This window comes from Ambystoma mexicanum, chromosome 4q, assembly GCF_040938575.1.
Source record: "Ambystoma mexicanum isolate Mex_15411 chromosome 4q, UKY_AmexF1_1, whole genome shotgun sequence".
Lineage (NCBI taxonomy): Eukaryota > Metazoa > Chordata > Amphibia > Caudata > Ambystomatidae > Ambystoma > Ambystoma mexicanum.
This window is the reverse complement of record NC_090928.1, coordinates 429,678,232-429,699,748: the sequence shown is the minus strand read 5'-3', so window position 1 is coordinate 429,699,748 and position 21,517 is coordinate 429,678,232. Positions and strand designations below refer to the sequence as shown.

The 21,517-nt window shown below is 47.0% G+C and overlaps 1 protein-coding gene across 1 annotated transcript in view; it reads left to right on the top strand.

Annotated features, from left to right (window-relative positions):
- Window positions 1-21,517, top strand: part of KIF26B (kinesin family member 26B) — an 876,378-nt gene that overhangs the window by 483,761 nt on the left and 371,100 nt on the right. The window lies entirely within an intron of this gene.

The window sequence follows — 21,517 nt, the reverse complement described above, 5'->3', positions numbered from 1 at the left end:
CTTGGATCCACTCTATATCTCAGCTCCGTGTGTGCATCAGTCTGTCTCCTTGGTCTCTGCTTTCATTCCTTTGGGCATCTGTATGTTTGTTACTTGGTCACAAGCCCTGCCTGCAACTGTTGTAAAATAGTCTGTGAGAGGACTGCCCCCCAGCTGTAGCAAATGCTCACTGAGGTTCTTTGAGTGTTGCTCAGGACATTGGATGCCTCCAGAAAGTGTTCAGGGCTGCCTTTCTGAAAAGTTAAAGCGTAGAGGTAACACAGGCAGGAAAAACCACTGTTTCTGAGTGAGGCACTCACCCGCAAACAGCTAGCCTGTCAGAAAACTCAGCCATGCAACAGCCAAAGCCTCACATCCGGTTCACAAGCTGTCCAGCATTGTGACAAATAAAAAGAGTAGAGAGTCCAACTTCCAGTACATGCTCAAAAGGGTTTCTTGCTGAGCACTATTACAGACACATTTTATAATATAAAATTGGGAGCATTCTTATGTTCCCAAAATGCTCTTTGCTGTTATGTAAATCGCCATGCCATGCCCCTGAGCCCTGTCCACGTAGCCCACCCGCCGCAGAAGAAGCAGGTGGTTCCCAGAGTATTTTGCTTCTCCATTTGCAGCACTGCATGTGTACCAGCACATTCTAGTCAGTCACACGTATTGCAGCCTATGTGTGGGCTACACACTGTTCTCCTGCCCCATTCCCTTTTGCACACCCCCCATTTTTAAGTTGTAAGGCAAGATTGAACATTTGGAATTTTATTATATACGTGTTACTTTTTTTGTATTGCTTTTTTAAAATTGTTGTCCTAGTTATGTCTTAATTATTATTAGTACCTGGCGAGCATCATCCAGAGTGTAACACACATTCTGATTGGCCTTTGCTGAGGCATTACCCGACAGGGAATCCATCGGCCGGGATTCCTTGCCATTGTTCCCGGCGGGTGGCGTGGCAGCCCCTCGGCCAATGAGGAAGCTCGAAACGGGGCCATCCCGGCTCGAGCTTCCACACTGCTGGAGGCTGCAGGGGATTCAGGTGTTTTTTTTTCTCCTCCCTCCCCTGCAAACAATCCCCTCTCGCCCTCCTAACCCCACTTACCTTCTTTTTTTCTACTTTTCCGGAGCGAACGCACTGGGAACACTTCCGTTTTCCCTTCCCCGGCGACCACAGCATTTCGGGACAGAAAATATGCTATTAGTACCTCGGTCTTGCGGGCCGGGGTACTAACAGCAATAAGGCCATCGCCGCGGGGGCATTACCGAGTCAGGGGCCTTCACTCGGGCCTATAACTATGGGCCCCAGGGCATTGCCTGACTCAGTAATGCCCCCTCGGCTCTTTGCTTATTGCTTAAATAAAGCATTTTATATAACGGTTCATGGCGGATTTGTTCCAGTTCTAAGTGCTTTAATAATTGGTGTATTTAATACCATTTTTATGCCACAAAAATATGTGTTATTATTGCTGTCATTTTTTTATACGCCACCATACAACATTCACGTAACAGTTTTTCATGTATCAAAAATGTATATGTCAATTTATTTAGTGTCTAATAGATCTGTCACATGTAACAAAGATCTATAATGTCTTTGTTAATTAACTGTGACCATTTTAATCGAGGAGTGTTCATTTGGTTGCATTCTTGTACTTCTAGTTCTGACTTTAGACATGGGTTGGAGGCCGTCCGCATAGCCAGGGGAGTTGATTTTGATTTTCGCAGGAGGGGTCGCGGTGGTGGACAACATTTCGACGTCCCATTGAAATTATAGGGCCTTTGGCCGCAGATGGATTTTCCCGGGCGCACCTGCGCACTCGGCACCCCTGACTACAGCGACTAGTACCAGAGTCAAAGGGGGAAGAAAAACAGGACTTAGTGAACTCGTCACACCTCCCGTGGGACAACGGCAAATGTCTATATCGAGAATGAACAGAGACTTTCACGTTGGGAACTGAAGCTGTGCGTGCGCTCATATTGCCTGACGCTCCCACCCTGCTAGCCGTCCATGCACATCGGCAGCCATGCGAGCATTCCGCCAGCCAGCCAGCCCTTTGCAATCTGTTCGCTATACCCATGACTGATTCCGACATTGAACCTAAACCCTCCCCTGGGGGCGCCCGGCACTGGCTCCTCAGTCAGTCGGGAATGCGGCAGTGATCATCTCCGTGTGCCGCGTCAGGAGTGCGGCCTACCAGTGTCAATAGCCTGTCAGTGTGATAACAACAAAGCAAGGCGACATTTTAGGAGTTCCGGAGAATTCGGCGCCCCGCGAAGCGCGTCGCCCGCAGCAGACGCGAGTAGGCGCGCGCACTATGGTGCGCAGGCAAAATTGCTGCCGTTCATATTCTGGTGTCAGAATTGCCGCATGCGCAATAAAATAATTAACTACAGATCGCTGAGGGTGCGGGGCCTCCAAAGAAAATGCGTTTGGCTTTCAAGTCATCTTTTTTTTTTTTTTTTTACTCCATTCAGCATGTGTTCTGTGCTGCTTGTGTCACCCCTCCCCCGTCGCTGTTATGCACATGACACCGTGTGTGAACGTGAAGGCAACCGCCAGCGCGTGCTTAGCAGGAGGCTTCAGCAGCTGGCGCGTCTTTGATCAGCAGTAGCACCCAGATTGTTGGATTTATTTAGATGGACATAGACATTGGCAGGCACCTCGTTTTTACTGGAACCAGTTGCTGGCATATGGGGTTTTGGACTTCCTCAGAATGGCTGTGGAGAAAATAGCATTTAATACCACGAAATGACAAACAGAACAGCTACAAAGGTTGCACTGGAATGTAAATGTATATGTATATCAAAACTAGATTATGACTTTTTAAATATTGAAATAGTGTTTGCCCATGGGCTGCCCTTGTCAATGTTGTATTGTAAAACGAGTGCTTGCAATATGGTTATAGATCATAGTCTGTGTCATAAAATAAGGAGGCAAAACAGAGGGGGGTCTGGGAAACTCTCTACCAGCGAAAACACAGCCCATTGACTTGTTCTTGGGTGGATGGCGCCTGGGAGAGTCTCAACCAAGTCTTTAGCTCACTGTTCTTTTCACAGAGAAGAAATGTCCCTGCATATCAGTCTTTGTCCTGCCCAGGGGCAGTCCAGCACCAACATGCTAGGCAATTCTTCTCTGAACATGAGTACCACAGCAACCCCATACACGTGTTTCAGCCTAGTTGGGCATCATCAGTGAGGTGAAGCTGTGCCTCTCTAAGAGCAGTGAGCAAGGGGTCCACGCCTGGATTCCCCTGGTAACTTAGGGTAAATATTTAAATAGTGTTTGCCCATGGGCTGCCCTTGTCAATGATGTATTGTAAAACGAGTGCTTGCAATATGGTTATAGATCATAGCTGTGTCAGAAAATAAGGAAGACCGGGCACTGTGTTGCTATTATAATGATTTCAGGGCAGAACTCAGCAAAGCACTTGTCTCCGATCTTTTCATACTAATTAGGGAACAGGACAAAAACAAAATGGGGTCATCAGTGTTTGAGTGTATGCAAACTCATGCTGACCTGTGCTCGTGCAGTGCAGGTGATCTTGTACCAATAACAAATAGAAAAGCGGAAAAGCAGTCGAGGTGGTTTGAAATGTCTGCTTTTTTATATATGGTCATCTAAAAGGTTAACAATAATATTCTGGCCAATGGGGGCACACATTGCCACTTTATAAGGGGCCTGCAACGTTTGGCTCTTCAGTTGTTTTGGACCACAACTCCCATCAGCCTTATCCAGCACAGTCAATGGTGAGGGATCATGGCAATCGTAGTCCAACACAGTTGGAGAGCTGCAGGTTGTGGACCTCTGCATTAAGTGCCTAGGTTGACAGAGGCGCCTGACTGAAGAACTTATAATGCAACCACATTACTTAAACAGTAACCTGAGCCTATAGATTCGTTGAGTTGAGTGAATATTTGTACGGGCTGCAGATTCCTTCTTACAGGGGCTGGAGGGTACCAGTTATTGTGCCAGTTGCTAAAGCTGATATTGTTTGGAGCAAGTTTAACAAACGGAACCAGGTTCCGTTGGGTTCCACCTTACCACGTGATTTGAAATCCCTTCCGGTTCGTAATAGCAGTGGCATGTCTCCCAGCATGATGGGTAGTTATCCTTTCACTCTGGAACTTATCATTCTGGGTCTAATTGGCCCATAATTGAAACTGGGAACATACAATTGCTAATACCAAATTGCAACTTTCTTTATGTATTTTAGGTAAGGTTTTTTCTATAATGCTAAAGGCCACCATCAGGTCGCTTTTGTGGTTTGTGGCCTGGGGGTGGGAACAGAGAGGAAAGAGTGCAAAGAAAGTCCCAGATCGCGGTTGCGGACAGAAATAATTGAGTCTTTGAAACGGGTATGGTCCGATTCGAGGCAGAAATGCAGCGGAAAAAGCATACATGCCAACATTCCGACGCACCTGGGAAGGAGATTTCATCAGAGAAATCTGGAGACGTACATTTTCCCATAGGAATGCATTTGGGGCTTGAATTATTTTAGGCAGGAGAACGTGAAAATAGCAATTTTTCACTTAAAAGTCGGGAATCTCCGCCTAAATCCGGAGGGTTGGCATGTATGGGAAAGGCTACGATGATTAAGAGGTCAACCCTGCATCATGTGGATATTTTGGCTGGCGTGAGGGCAAGCTGTGGGATACTGATCATAAGCATCTGGTTGGTTGGTAACAAGGTAGCACTTTGGTGGGGTAATGACAAGACTGCCTGTGCATGGCTTTGTGGGACAAGCATAAGAGCTTGTAGTACATGCAATGCTTCGTAAGCAGCCCGTGTAATAACTTTATGGGCGGTTCCCTCTAGGCCAAAGATAAAGTGGGTGGTGTAAATCTTGGCCGCTGCACTTAATGCAGCATTTTCATGGAGAGCCCAGCAGAAATTCCAATGCAGTTAGGCCGACACATCACAACTATAAGGGCAAGGCCAATCATATGAGGAAACAAATGAAAATGGGGGCTACTAACAAAGGCAGGTGCTTTGTACTGCATTCACTTGGTGGATTAAAGGTAAGTCAATGTCAAACGGGGGCGTAGATGTCCTGATAGACATAATGCATGTGGTCATTGAAATGGTAGAAAGACAGGATCAGCAAACCACAGCATTAGGAGCTCCGTTTCAGAGCTATTCAAGCAGTTAGTGGCCATCCAGTAGTAAATGTGATAGAGGTTATCGCCGACCCATTTATGACCTTTTGAGTCTCTGAGGAGTTTTGGATTTGTCACCTGTGTAAACAAGGAATCCTGCTAATGATCTGTGCAAAGAAGGCCATGTGTGTTGCATGGAATTGGTGAGTGAGCTGACCCGGCAGGCACACCGTAGACATTGAGCACATGCAAGGGCCCAATTCCAGCCTTGGTCTCTAGCATGAAAAAGCTCCTCCCTGATGGTCAGTTGTATGGTTGCGTAACACGTCGAGGGGTAAATCCTGACTGTTAATCAATGAGAAGACAGCGTGAAATGTGATTAGCACAGATTTGGGCGGTGACACCAGTTTCAAGGCTTTTGCCTACGCAATGGAGCCTCCAAAAAAGGGCCAGAAGTTCTCCAGGACCACTTGAAAGCCACGACTGCCACAACTGCCTGAAGGAGGCATACATCACATGGGGCTACTTGGCAGTCATCAGAGAATGGCTCCTCTGATTTGACTTCCAAATCTCTACATTCCAGGCAAAATGAAAGGCAAATTAGTGGAAGTGTTTTTGATTTGATACAAATGGAAACCACACTGCACTGGTGGAGAGGACATTGAGCACAGAGTTAAAGCAGTTTTGATTTATAAACATGCTGGCTGCTTTCTTCTTAGAAAGAAAGCAAAACACAATCCCAACACTATGGAGGGGCGTAATAAATGCTGTATATATTATTTTTCATATGGCAATCAAGACATGATAGAAATCACTAATCGGACTTTCTCTGTATGGACAGTAAAACATGGAAATAATCCTCCTATTTACAACACTGGAGGACAGTGAGTGTCCTCTGGTCCATTTGTGAGGTTTATGAGAACAGTAAAACAAGTAGTCAATGTGTTACTGCAGTAGTCAGCGTGTGTAGGTTCTAGAAGGTACTAGAGCTTAATTACAGAATCTAGTGGAAGCCAAGAGCTCCTCAGAGACCGCCAGGCCTCTCATCCTTAATGCCTGACATGCCCCATTATGCACAGATGCACAGCTACATTTAGTAATTTAAGCCAGATCAGGCTTGATATCCCGTGAATCCTGTTGTGCAGCCCTTGCTTAGTTGAAAACGGGATATGTGAGAAGGCATTTGTCGCACAAAAGCTTTCCTTTGTTAGTAGAATGCTTGATGACCAGTCTCGTAATTAGTCCAGCTCTGTGCCTCCATTTTGTGACATATGGATTCATGAGCCAGCTGGAACATTCATGAAAGACATGCATGCATGCGCACACTATTCCACTCGCTACTGCACCTCTCCTTTAATAGTGATCTGGAATGACAATGGACCATCTGTGAGGAAGTCGACCATCCGCACAGTGAGTGTAAGAAATGGAATGGTGGACGATCAACCTTGGAAAATGTGTGGGGCTTATCCGCATACGTTTTCCTATGCTCGCCGCACAACAAACACATAGTCAAGTGTACTCTGAGGGGACATAGCCTGCAGGAGCAGTCCTCCCTGTCACTTTTAGTTGGAATGTGACAGCCAGCAGTACATGAAAATCATTAAGAGTAGGAGGGCAACACCTTCCTCCTGCCACGGCTAGTCTAATTAAATATCAAAGGCTCCATGGATCTGCTCTGCCCATTGTAGTTCTGTGTGGTGGCAGTTAGGCCAGCCAGTTAGGACGCAGCTCCCCTCCAAGTGACCACCAGTCAGGGCACCAGGGGCTCAATATGGCAAGGTCTCCAGTGCAGCAGCCCCCAGCAATGCCTTATCAGTCCAGCGTTGCCAAAAAAACACAAATAAACAATGCCTATAGGCCTCAAAGCAGCAGGGTCTGTCCCACATCAAGTCGAGCAGAACAGCAATGGGGTAGTAGTAAAAGGGGAATGCAGTGCGCACACCCAGCAATGATCGTGGTGTGGCATCACAGCAGGGCTCATCAGCCAAAGGGAAGCAGGGCATTCCAGGCTTCCCACTCCAGCGTGCCCCCTGCAGCCAGCAGCTACCCAGAGATGAGCCCACAGGACCAGCCACCAGCCGTCACCGACACTCTCAGGATCAGAAGGAGCCCCCTCAAAACTGTTATCTTGCAGGTATGCTGGATCAATGGCTCAAGGGCCTCTGCATGCTGCCCACCCTCGGTAGATTATAATACCGACTGCATACTAATAACAGAGCGAAGCGTAGATTGCAGCAGACAGCCTCAGCAGCTTAAACGCCCAGCTTCTGCGGCCTCCAGCTCCCTGTCGATCGCTGCACTGGTCCTCTCATGCAGGAACAAGCACATAAGCCTGAGGTTCCAGCCACAGGTCGCCAAGCAGGTTCCCCATTCGAGAGGCCCACACGGGAGTCAGGGCTGCTGTCACGTCCGCAGCTCCCTCTTCAGCAGCTCCTCGACCCAGGCCGGGATGAGGTCCAGGACAGGTGCACCCAACAGCATACCACAGGGGGAGCTGCCCACGCCCCCCGTCCACAGCTTTGGGTGCATGGGCCCAACCGTCTAGCATATAGGGAACAGTATGGGGCGGGCAGCACACTCCCCCCTCTAGTCGCTGCAGCCTGCCGGTCGGGTCTACACCAGAGGGCCTCCTCTTATGATGGCTGTCACACCAGGCCGTGAGGTGCCTCTCCAGTCAGTTTTAGTAGAAATCACCAAAGCAGATTTCCCCCATCCAAAATCTTAATTTCAGCGTGACAGATACGTCCTGAATTAGGGGCACAATTGGTTTGCATTTCCGGGCCTTGAAGAAAGTTAAGCCACTGCCACGTCAAACTACTTTCTGCTGGCGAAATTCCCACGTTTAGGAGTCAGGAGCATCACCACAGAACACCAAAAAGTAACTCCAGTCAAATATGGCAAATAACCAACCAACACCTACAGACTTTGTATCCTTCCTTGTGTGCCATTTCTCCCCATCTGTACTCTAATGCAATAGTTTCGGCGTATAGGTGGCGCTGCCACCTAAAAGCCCAAACTAAAAAGAGAAATGGGGTGGATTCTATTTCCGGAGTGGGAAGCACCAGTCACAGGCAGATTGTCTGCTTTTTCAGGATCTTGACCAGATTTCCAAGACCAACAAGCAGATGACCCAGCAATGAAAAATCAAAAGGCAGGCATGGAAGTGAGGAGCGTGGTGGCGCAGCATCTGCAAGTCAGTGGAGGTCTTTCCGTCTTGGAAGTCGAGTAGGGCCGGCCTTAGCGGCGGCTGTGTCCCGGGCAGCAAAACATAAATGTGGCTCCCCCGTGTCCCCCTAATGTGGGTGTGGGGGGGGAACCAACATTTTCGATAGGCACCCTATTGTTATTAAATGCACCTTGCTTCCGTGAGGGGGCACATTTAATTTCAATAGGGCACCTGCTGCGCCTTAACCCATCACGCCAGCTCGGTGGAGACTTTGAAAGACTACCTAAAGCTGGCATAGCAAGGTGGGGGGCTATTGGCGCATCGGGCAGTCGCCTGGGTGGCTCTGCCCTAAGGCCGGCCCTGCCACTGAGTCATGTGACAGGAGGAAAAATGGCAAACATGCCTTAACCACATACGTTAGCTGACCGGAAATGCTGTGGCAAGAGCTGCACCACAAAGCTGTCCCCAGCAGCATTGCCAGTGACCCCGAATTCGACACTGATGAATGCAACCGCAAACCAAACACCCAGTCCTAGACACCACAGGCCGCATTGCTGCGTGCAATGCATCAGTGGGCGTCTCTCAACTTTCATGAGGCAGACGCTTGCTTGCTAAGCTTACTTCAGGAATTAAATACTTTTCTTGTCCAGTGCGACATATTGCGTTTTGTTTTTGTCCATTTAATTTGAATTGCAACCCACTGCCCACGCCCTGTTTAGGTGTCAAATGACTGCTATCTTCAGTCTTGATAGCTGAAAAAAATACTCATGGATCGGGTGGCAATACGAGCTTGCCGACAAAAGTCTGCGTCCATAACAGTCAATGTTTTTCTTAAACTTTTGATGGTAGGCGAATCCCGTTTACCAAAAACCGTGAGCAGCAGGGAATCCAGCTTGCTTTACTTAGCTGAGAAGAAGTGTCGAATAGGGTGACCTCTGCTTCACCCGCATCAAGCAGGATCCGGCAGACATGTATCCAGTTTCTCGTTCATTTAGGTAGCCTTTTAAGCCTTCCTAGTAATTGGGAGATCAAGTGGCCTTAAGGTACATCTGGGTATCGTCAGCCCATGGCTTCTTCCCAAGATCAAATGTTACATATGGGCTTCTCTTGCTGCAGAAAGTAAAGTAACAAGAGATACTGCGACCGATACTTTACCCAAAATGTTGGGGACACGATACCAGGATATCAAACACATAATCCCTAAAAAAGGGGTGCACACCTGCACTGGGTATTCCTAGGGATCAACGGCGAGGACATGGGGGCTGTCTGTCATGATTAAAAAATTCAGGCAAAACCCGCAGAGCAAAGTCAGAGTTTGCCGGTGCCACCGCTTCAAAAAGAGGCAATCTGCCACCCAAAGGCATTGGCACATTTAGGCGGTGTTGGCCAACAAGAGATTGGGAACACTCCAGCCACTTCTCCTCGTCTTATTCGGTGTCTGCCTGAAATGCAAGGACCCGGAAATGTCTCCTTTCCTCAGATGTGTGAGACCTCAAATGCAGGATGATAATACCAAAAAGACAGAAGGGAGCTCTGTGTTTACGAAATACGGATGCGTTATTAAAGCAGAATGGAGGAGGTGGCTGGACCTCTGGCATCTGCGGCTGGCTGTTCCGCAAATACTCTCACGTCATGATGTTCCCAATAAGGATTTGCCAAGTGCTTTGCTAAATGTGGGCCTGATGTAGAGCTGGAAGCAGGTGCCCGATACTGTACTTGGATCCACAGGGTATATTCTCGTACCGCGCACTGCCTGCGAATCCGATACTGTACTATATTCAATCCCAGCCCGGGGCTCTCCGCTGTAACCCGGTACGGCCATAAACAAATTATGCCTTTCTGAGACTGCTGCTCATTCCACCTCAGGGAGGATACATCGTACCAGTTGAATGTGCCAGGGGGCCGTGAATTACATGAGAGCAAGGGCTGGGTGTTTAACAACAGGTTGGAACCAGATTGTTGCTAATTCATATAGTACTGTGATACTGTTTCTGTTGGCATAAGGCAAGACCAGTATTCATGTGATTTCCCTTTTTATCTCGGGAGGATAGCTCAGGGGTAACGTGCTCGCCTTGGAAACAAGAGGACACGGAGCACCACAGGTTCGATCCCCGGGGCTACAACAGACGTGCATGCTGCTGTGCAGAGGGGTCATGGCCTACCAGTTGAAACTGCACCGCTCCTTTGGTGCCATGGCTGACTTGCATATGGTTGGCCCCCTTCTGTGATGGCAGATGCGTGCTGGAAAACAGTGCAGTGTACGCTACTCGCAGTCACCTACAGTGCTTATGGTTACTTCAACGCTCCCGGCCATCACTTTTTCAAGTTTACAACGGTTTGTTTTGAAACATGCATGTGAATGCATCCTTGGCACCAAAGACCCTTCTGGGATTCATTTCACCCCGTTCAAAATGGAGGATACTCGAGGCAATATCCTGAAATATCTCATATTTTCCTGAATACAAGTCCAAGAAACAGTTGAGATGCTTCTGTATAGTATCTGGTACACATTTAGAGCCGGCAACTATGCATTTTGAGTTTGCATTTTGAGTTTTGCCCTGTCCTATAAAAAAAGCAGTTTTGCAAACATGAGCAACTGTGAGTAGAGCCAGTAGCGGGAGCTCACATTCAGTTCATGCTTTTAGTCGAGTTGCCATTTTTGTCCACGTTTGTTAACATGGAGACAGTCGTCAGACTCTGCAGGGTGTTCATGCTATGAAAAAATAATGTTATTTATAAACTGTTTCCAACTCGGCCGTGTCTTTGCATCTAACGGTGATCCCACAGAGCAGCATTATCCTGGAAGTGGGCGATACACTAGGCCTCACTCGGACCCCGTCCGAAACAGAAAAAAAAAAAGGTTTCGTATTTGGTACTATTTTATGCTCGTTTTATTTTATATGGTGGTTTTGCAGCGGACTAACTCGCTGGAATGCTGCTTCAAAGCGCTACGCGAGCAGGGGAGACAAAACATTATGGCCAAAGGGGGACAGTGCTGGGGTAAAGTTACAGGGCTGACATGGTCTCGCATGATGTACAATTACGAAATGCAATGCTGGCAAAGAATACGGAGGGGCTTATTACGGTATCAGCAGCATAGAAAATTGACATGGGCAGTTTAGTAAGATATACGTACACTATCTAATTTAACCTAGGTGCTGTAATAACCTGTCACAGGGCCAAGGTAGGTCGGTTTGAGGTTAACAGTCATCATCAAAAGTGCTAATAATCTGGGAGTGCTAGTCAAAGTGAGATTTCGGGTGGTTTTAGAATGTTGCTAGCTGGGGACCCCTGCAGTGCGTGAGTGGCTAGTTGATGTATATAGTATAAATCAGAAAAAAGTAGCCTGGTAAGCAGTTTGGTGAGGTATGGCATAGCAAGGCATGATAAGGCACACAAGCTATAATATAGTATTGAAAAGTCACAGCAAGACATAGAAAGGCCAAACAAGGTCAAACAACATGGTCTTCTCACACTTCCTCCACTAGTCTCTGGAGATAGCTACAATTTCACTCAGTTACTTTGCCGCTGTCCAATCCTCTCGCGCTCTCATATCGATATATCATGGAAATGGCAGCGGTGGGTGGTATAAATCAACTTGTCTCGGGAGGATAGCTCAGGGGCAAGGTGCTCGCCTTGGAAGCAAGACGACACGGAGCACCACAGGTTCGGTCCGCGCTTAGAAATCTCTGGATATTAAGCGCGTTATAAATAAACCATCATCAACTTAACATAACACAATATTGTAAGCCATATAAAACCAAGATCCAGTGCTTGTCAGATAAGTGGAGGGGTGATCAAGGTCTTTGCAAAATCCTAAGGATTATAGTATGGGAATCATAAACATTTTGGTTCCGAGAATGAGCTGTCAAGCATATGAAAACCTGAGGGGCGCATTTCACTCTTCTTAGTTGCTTGATTGATTGGCTGAGTGAGGTCTCAAAAACTCTTGTTTTTTAATTAGGTGCTGTGCTCAGTGGGGCCTACTGAGACCTTTGCCCATTGGGGCAATGCTCATTGGCGATAGGACTTAAGGCAATCAGGGAAGGGCCAGGAACCCTGGTTGTTCCTCCCAGAAATCTCCCCTAGTGTCTGCAACCAACAGCCCGCAAACACCACAGAGACGACACACACAGCCACAGGCCAAAAAGCATTAACATCCCCCCAATCACCTGGTGTTGAGGCAGCTCCATAACTTTGGTTTCTAAATGTTGCTGGAACCCTACAGAAGAAGTCAATGTGATGGGGAGAAGAAAAGACGAAAGGTGGAGTGAGGATTCCTTCAAATGGTATGGTATGGTATGCTTATGTGTATTTGTAAAGCGCCTATACACAAGGCAAGTGTTTCAAAGCGCTGAAAGAGGGAGGGAACAAGTGGAAAAACCAACAGTCATTCAGAGCCCTTGAATTTCTGAAAGATACAAGTCTGCACAGTTAGAGTAAGTGCATATAATACAATTAACAGTGTAGATAACAGCAACATGCTCCACAAAGCAGTGTTCATCATGCCTTGAGCCTTGAAGGGTTGCTGTTCCAGCAGGAAGGTGAAAAGAAGCATGCCCATAGTGAAAGAAAGGGGGCGCAAAGCGGGCCAGGATGTGCCATACACAACCCTCCAATCATCAATGTGCAGCATGTCCGCTCTTTGCTAGGTACTGAGCTACGCCCGAGCTCTATGTAAAGCTCTGCTCATTCACTAAGGTAACACAAGTTCCCAGAGTAATTGCAACAGTTTCTGCAGCGCCTCCCTCCCTGTTTAGTCATCCCAATCCAAAAAGCTTGTGTACGCTGGAAGGACAAATGGACATCATTTAGGGGTAGCAGCTGCTCCAATTTAACTTCATATTGGTACCCCTGTAACATTGCTTACGAAATCTATGCTAAAGTCAAAGAGCTAGCGAGAGCATGGTAATACGACTAATTGCCAGACCAGTGTTTCCAAAGAAAGAGATAGAGAGAGAGAGAGAGAAGATTTAAAGACAATGGCCATCATTACGGGGTTCCTGGAAAACCCGCCAGTAGGGGACTGTTTTTACCGGCAACCCCGTAACACTGTTTCCGTCGCCTGCCTTCCTGGTGCCACTGGTATATTACGGCAGGCGGCAGGAACGGTAAATCCCCATTTCCATGGCGTCCCATAGGACGCCATGGACATACGGAAGCACCGTGCTATTGGAAGCACTGTTGCTAATGGTGCCGTGCTTCCGTGACAACCATGCAGGTAGGGGCCTGAAAACTGGGCTCCCTTATTTCAGGACCGCCATACTCGGAATGAGGGCAAACGCATGCTTAAACTAATTTCATTGCAGTTGAACATTACAGCACAGACAACCCACAATAATAAAATCCCTACATGTTCGAATTGTTATTTACAGTTTGCCTAACAACTATACAATGGTATACAGTGTTAATAATGAAAAAAAAATGAATGAATTTATAACGAAACATAAATAACGAAAAATGTGTGGGGGTTGGGTAAAGGGTTAAATCTTGTGTGGAGGGAGTTGGGTGGGTTTTTATCAAGGGAAAATAAGGGTCTGGGGTGAACACCCCAAATAAAGAGGGGACAAAATGGAATTCTTTATTTTTTGTGTCGTTATAAATTAATTAGTTATTTATTTGTTAAAAAGACATGGAGCCCTATGTAATGTTTCCTTTGTAACCCGGTTCATTTGGAAGTGTGATCTATTTAATGGAAAGTGTGGCAAGGCAAATACAGCTTTAAAATGAATTGAGATTTCAAACATATCCTCAGGTGACCCCTTTGTGTACCAGGATTGTTTATTAAAACATGACTTACAACCTGGAAACGCAGGGCAGCTATACAAGACGTTTCCCGGGATTCACTATGTTGTCACATATGGCTGGATAAGCACTATGGATTTTAATTTGCCATGATGCTCTTTCCTCTTAGCAAAACCACTATGGCCTATGGCACAAGCAATCGACATATATATGGACTATGTTCTAACACACTCACAACATAGACACTTGCTAAAGCAACAGCACGCGTCGCAATGCCTGCATCATCCTCCCTTAAGGACTTGCAGGTGAAACAGTCACATATATGAGTGGCTATCCATCCAAAACGACACCTCAGCACCCAGGTAGGCTTGGAGCACAATGCATTAGCAGCAAGAGTGTTTTGAGAGGATGCTCCTGCCCTTATGCATCCCACAAGTATATTATGACATGCGCGACAACAACCAAATCCACATTTGGGCATCTGTTTTACAACCGTGACATTACTTTCGGTGATGTCATTGGGGTCAAAGGTCGTGGACTGCCCCTTCCTGTGATGTCAGGGGACGATGAAGGGCATGTGATGCAACCTCTGCTATCCCTGGCATTTTGGTGAATTGAGGAACCTGCAGAATATAGCTGACTGTTGTAAGAGCTTGCTGCTGAGAGCTGTGTTTACACCGTAGATCACCTGCTCCAGTGGCAACTCAGCTGGTCATCCTTCTGGGCTTGACACATTGTGTACAGTTAAAATAGCTGGTATTAACACCAATGCTGATATGGAGGGCAGCAGGTTATATGTCTTAATCCCACCCAATGGCAGCAGCTCCCCCAAAAAACGCTCTTTCTTTTTAGAAAGCGGCCTCCAAAAGTTGGGATTTTTGACCCATGGGAGGGAGGGGGTCTTTCACCCCCTCCGCACCTACCAGCTCTCACGCTGTTGGCATTTCCCCCACACACACCCCGCCCCACCCCACTGACTCTGCCTTGGCACCGCTCCCCCGTCCCCTTCCTTCCATCTTCCCCAAACACACGTACTTATCTTATCTGCTCCCCCGTGGCCACAACGTCCCACTTCGGCGCAGCCGGGCTGTTTCCCGTTCCAGGATTCGGCCATTTAAGCGACATTTCCTGGACATTCATTTTTTAAGTCGTTCCAGGAAATGTGGTCTGAGGACCTAATACCGGGTAACATGCACTATATGAAAACATAAACTATTATCAGTCCCATTTACATTTACTGTGGCCCGTGCACAGCACCTTTGTTCATTGTCTGATTCGGAGCGTGGTGTTTTAGGGAGAGCATTAATCCTCCACTTACCCCATTGGGCAACGTCTGTAGTCTTTCTATGGCAGTGGTAGGTGCGGAGAGGGATGTTTGAAGAGTTTTGAAACCGCTCAGCTGTTTCATACTGCCCAGGCTGCTGATGGCATCCCAGTCTGGCTCCTGCTACCAATAGTAGGATTTCCGAGATGATGGTTGTGGTTTCAAAGCTGAGCACTTGCTGTAGAGATGTGCAAGTCACAGGTCTGGCTGCATCGGCTTAGCCTTCCATCATGACGTACATCTGCAAAAATAGGTAGCTCCTTCTGTTTGCATGCTACAGAAGCTGCAATCCTGCGTCAGAAGTTCTTTAAATGTATATATTGTCTGTATGATGCATGAATACTATTGCAAACAGGCTCTGACTGCCCAATAGGGGAATGCCCGGTGTGCAAGACTAACAGGCTAGTATGAGCCTGATGTTTGGCAAAAGTAGGACAGTTTGATGAATGACTCCACTGTCCAGCTAGAAATTTCGACCAGCGTTACTGAAAACATATTTTTTAAATGCACAAATTGCTAAAACATTGTGAGGAATTCGACCATCCGCACACTGGGTGTGCGCTCGCCTTAGCTCTTTTGAAATTTTAGATGAAATTTAATCAACCTCTGGAAAATGTGTGGGGCTAATCTGCACACATTTTCCTACGATCACCGGATGAAATACGCATAGACTCATGTACTCTGGGTAGACACAACCTACAGGCACAGTCCCCCCTGTCATATTTAGATGGAATGTGACAGCCAGGAGTACACCATGTCATCTCAGAAGGGGAGGGCTAAACCTTCCCCCTGCCACAGCCAGCCTAAATAACTAACAAAGTCTCCATGGATCCACCATGTCATTTTGTTGATCCCTGTAGGTGGTGGCAGCATTCACATACTAATCAGAGTTTAATTAAAACAGGCCCACATGGGCCTGGCTACAGAGGCTAACAAAGCAGACAGGAAACCTCAACACCCTTTCATATGCACTGTGTCGAACCTGATGCCAGCTCCCGCGCCCAGTATCAATTGACAGTGAAATGTCATGTCTGGGACTACGTTTTTACAGTAGCCATCACTGCAGGGAGACCACATTTAGATGAAGGTACAAGTATGTGGTATGATGGAGACAGAAAGTCTGGTCTCTCCGCAGCTTCAAGGGAGACGTTCCGCTTTAATCAGGAACCACAGAGAGCTCCATTATCCAGATGGACTCTTTAATCCACAACAGACAGGAAGAGGGTGGGACTTAGTATTACATGTTTTCCCCCATTTACCTTTGCTTTTGTAAAGCACTCTAGTTATGACCTCACACATACAGGAGATTGTTGGTGGAAACCCAGGATTGATTCATTAATATAGGCTTAGCCTACACCAATCCCTGTGGTCCATTTGCCTTTAAAATAGGGCTAAGCCCCTCTTTTGGGAGATCATCCGAAGACTTCACCAGAAGCAGAAGGAAGAACGCATAGTTGGACCCTGGCTAAAGGTACAGTCTGCCATACAACTTCCGCCAGTGAAGGAAGGCCAGGACCTCCAAGAGGAAAGCAAGATCCCTCCCCTAAAACATCCATGTCAAAGGAACAGAGGGAGATCCAGAATCCAGAGGAACCCCCAGCAGCTCCAGAACCAGTACCCAACCAGCAGACAGCGTGGCCTGCTAGGCTCTGCAGCGAGCTTCTTAGGTGGGAAGTGCCAGAGAGTCTCTGAACCAAACCAAGGACAAGGCAACTGCATGTAACACTCTGCTCAGCTTTGTGCCATCCGCCTTAAAGGACGATACAAGCCCAGTGAAGAAGCTAGGAGGAGTGCGCTGACAAGCTATCGACATCCGCCTTAAAGGACATTTTCAATTCAGTCGAGCCCCTCAAGTCGCAACCCACTGAACCACTGACTGTTGTTACGTCGCAGTCGCTAAAGCTGGCCAAGATGTCTCAAAAAGCACTTCAGAACTGCTGAGCAGTATTGAGACAATGATTCCTGACCCGAGCCGCTGTGTAGGCTAACCTGCAGCAGTCCATCTAGCTTTGCTTGCCGAACTGTCTGTTGCCTGATACCTGCAGCTGTCCTCCGTCTTGAACTCTGTCACAGAAGCTGCAAAATGCCCTGAAACCGACTCAACCCTTTCAAGCACCAAGAACTCCTACAGCACCAGGTACATTGGAGTTCTGTCCCTCTGGTCTTTCTCCGAAGCCCCCTAGTGACATCTTTACGACCAATTGCTCCGTTTATGCTGAAACCAATTATCCATTTTACCCCAAAACTCCAGCTTTGGTACTACTCAGGGTGTCACGAAAGGAATGAATTGTCATTTGCGAATGTGGGCCACTTTTTCATCTGTGCCTGAGACAATGTTATGCCCTAGTCTGACCCAGGTTGCTATTATTTGTAATATAGAAATAAACGTCTCTTCCTTTGGCCGAACCTTTCCATCCTTTATTGCCCACCAACCACACAGTCTAGCCCGAAGCTTACATAGTAGGTCATCAGGGGTCGAGTCTTAAAAAAAAAAAGTATGGGGGACACATTAACAATGGGATGTGATGTCACCAGAAATTAGCATATCAAGGTGATATATGCTAATTCCATTCAATTGGCTTGGCAAACCCATACAAATTGCACAGGACGAATGGCATTTGACTTTCCTAAAATCAAGACAAACAAAAAACCAATCGAAGATATTTTCTTCTAATAGTGCTTTGAAAACGTTAAAAGGTGTGCATGTTTTAAACTCCAAGAATCAATAACAATGTTTTCCGTGGAACACGCAGCCCGAAATGTGACATTTCACCTTTAGTTGTTTGCTTTTTTTCATCACCTTATCTGGTGCATTGGTGAAGAGCACTGCCCAGATGAGGAACCTGGGCACCACGGTTCAAGGACAGCGTAAATTCAGAGGTTCAAAAAAAGACAGTCACTGCTTCTCATTTTACACATGGCCTCTAAATTACCCAAGGGGACTGCATCTGCCCTCTGAAAAAAGTGGGCGGATGCCGTCCACCCTCGTGTAGCTTCGACTTGAGCCCTGGTCCTGATGAAACCCCCACAGATGTTTCAGCAAGCTGCTGTTTGAATAATTTCTCTCCTGTTCAGAATTGTACAATGGTTTATGAATTTGCTAGTCTTTGCGACTGACGCATTTGAGCCCCCCTATTGCTCTGCACTCAATAACGAGGAGGTTGTTTTTCCAGCCCTGACATGTGTCGCCCGTCAACGTGTCTTCCATTGTAAGTGACATGTTTGAAGCAGTTGCTGCCTGGTGTCACGCGCCACAGCGGAGAGCGGAAAGCCTGAGCTCCAGCAGCGTTCTGCTGTTCTTGGCACTCAGGTTCATTTGCTGAAGCTCAGCCTTTCCTCTCCCTGTTTGGGGCAATTATTTTTTATGTTTCAGTTTCACTTTACTGTATAATGACATAGATTGATTTCCATTCTAAAGACAGAGAATTCTTTCTAATAAAGACCCCATTAGGCAATCGAATTGTGCAAACAGAAACACCTTGGTTCAAACTCTGAGGCCCCCAGATGTTCGTTTTCTGTACACTTGGAATACATTTTCTAGGCAATGTATTATTTTTTTTTGTTGTTGTAATTTCAAAAGACATTTCAAAGACACCAGTAAACAAAAGAAGCATTAGTAAAGCCAACAATGTTGGCTTTTGTGTGGGCATGGAATCCGCTTTTCCCAGGCACTGCCAAAATGGTATTACCTGGCCAAAAGAGGGAAATGCCAGCAAATGGTACCAGTACATATTATGGTAGTACCTGGCAAATGCCTATACAATAGCCACACCTGTTTGATTTGCCAACGCCTGTTTTCCAGAGGCATTTAGAGTGAGGAACAGATGTAAGGACACACATACTGCTTATAAATCAAGTGGCTTAAGGCATACTTAGTTAAGGCAGTTTTATTAAATTAGGGGCTAGTTTCTATCTGCATTTAATCCACTATCTTCCAGGAGGCTCCTCAGAAAGCCTAGACCTGGACTCAAAAAGTTCCTGTGGGATGGTTTTGGGTGGGGAGGGGCAGGTAAGTGCGAGGGGTGACCATAGGTACTAGCATGGCCACGGGCAACCAACGGGTGGGTAAATAAACACAGAACACCTACCGTCTGTATGACCCTCCGCATCTCCCTCCTACCTTTACTGCCCATTCCAGTAGCTTTGGTTTATACGTAGTGCTTTCAGCGCCACCTAATAGCCAAAATGTAAATGCACAGACAACATTGTAATGAGCAGCAGCACACACGTTCATGTGAATTTACATCATAATTTGTTCAGTGAGACCATCATTGCTGTGAATGACAGGGCGAGGATGGGTATTACACAGCTTGAGGGGAAGCTCGGTGTCCCATCTACTAAAGCAGATTTATTGCTCATATAATGGGTTAGCAGGACCAGTAGTAGTCAATGGGGCGATATGTAGTTGGAGAGTGCTCCCTAGATCCTTCTGCTTTTTCACTGTCCACATTAGGTCTTTGTACCATTTGTGTATAGTTAGTTGAGGAGCTCGCATCCAGTTCATCACCGTTTCCTTCTTTTAAGACTGGTGTTTGCAACCTCTGGTTCGCCAGATGTTCAGGACCACATCTCCCACAGTCCCTCATGATGGGCTGTGCTGGGTAATGCTGATAAAGAGTTGAAGTCCAAAATACCTGGCAAGCCAAAGATTGCAGATCCTGTTCTAGGTAAACCTATAAAGTCAAGCGATATGCGCCATCAGATACCGCAACCTACTATTTGAAAATAACTTTTAGTATGGCATTCGCTGTAGCGGATAATGGCTATAAACTGGAGCATTAAGTGGATGCTATTGTAGTGTAATCATGCCTTGTCACTTGATTTGGTGTGTTTATCTCAGTGTCTCAAATTTTGGATGTCTTCTTCATTGTTTAATAAGGCGATATAACCCAACGGTTGGGCCAACCCGGTCGGCAATGGCCTGCCACAAGTTACAGGCCTGAGCGAAGGGGAGACCACTTAACACGGGTGATAGTGGCGTTACCGACAGTTTCGTCCCACCCCTGAGGATTATATCGCCATTAGCACACGCAGATGCTAATGGCTAAGTACATTTTATAAAAAGAAAAAAAACGTACCTTTCATCTGCAGCAGGTGTCCGTTTTCAGTGTTGATTACCATGACGTAATAAACACTGAAAGTGGACTTGTGTGAGACTTGGCATTCCCTGACAGGAGAAAGGCAACATTTCCTTTTTTAAAGAATATCCTAGCCTTTAGCACCCGCGTGTGGTTAGTCACTGTTGTTAAAATCTATGTGGGTAGAGCAGGGGGGGGGGAGGGGGGGAGCAGGTGAGGCACATGGTGATGGCCGCAAGGCCATGGGGGAACTTATACCAGAGGACACAGCTTGTGTTCCGTGCTCCTTGATTGGCTAGCACCCCTGCTCAGGGTGCTAATGCAGGTTGTGCTCTCCGCTGATAAGAACATTTTATGTGAAAAGGTTTCCCCAAATTCATGGACATGGCGACGCCACTGGGGATGCAACTACACCCGTGCGTCAGCAAAGCCTCTCACAGAGAATGCAAGGTGCTGCTCTAGGAAGAGGACAGTTGCCAACGGGCCGTCCGTTATTTCAGGTTCTCGCAGGTGCGGATGTCCTTGTAATCAAACTTTATGGCGGCAATTCATCTCAATCCCAGTTTATTGTCATCTTCTTTAAACCCAACGTCTGTCGCAGTAAAGGATCTGCTGGCGGTAAATAAAAAGAGAAAGCAACGTAAGGCTGATAAGTGCAACCATTGATGTGTGGGATGGCGCCAATCAGAGGGCGCCCGGTCCAGGAAAGATAGCCAAGCCACCGGAAGCCGGGTGTGAAGGACACGCCTTGCACGCGCATTTATGTATGCACCAAGCCCGAGGAGCTGTCCATCGGTCAACCTCTACCGCCGGGAACCCATGAGTGCTGTACTGTTGAGATGTGTGGAGACGGTAGTAAGACAGCTCAGCCAGACTATAGCAACAAGGAAGGCAAAGGACGCAGTGTTCCCCCACGTCCAGCGTCTACTGCCCTCATCCCCCACCTCCATTCCAGCAGTAACCTTAATCCCACACCCTCAGGAGACGATCCGAATAGATGAGTCCATTATGCTTTACTGAACCACACGTTTTCCCACTACGCCCAGGCAGTCGCTAGTGGGTGTCATGTGCATTTGCCTCGCTCTCCTTTGTGCTCTGGATCCATGTACAGTACTCAGA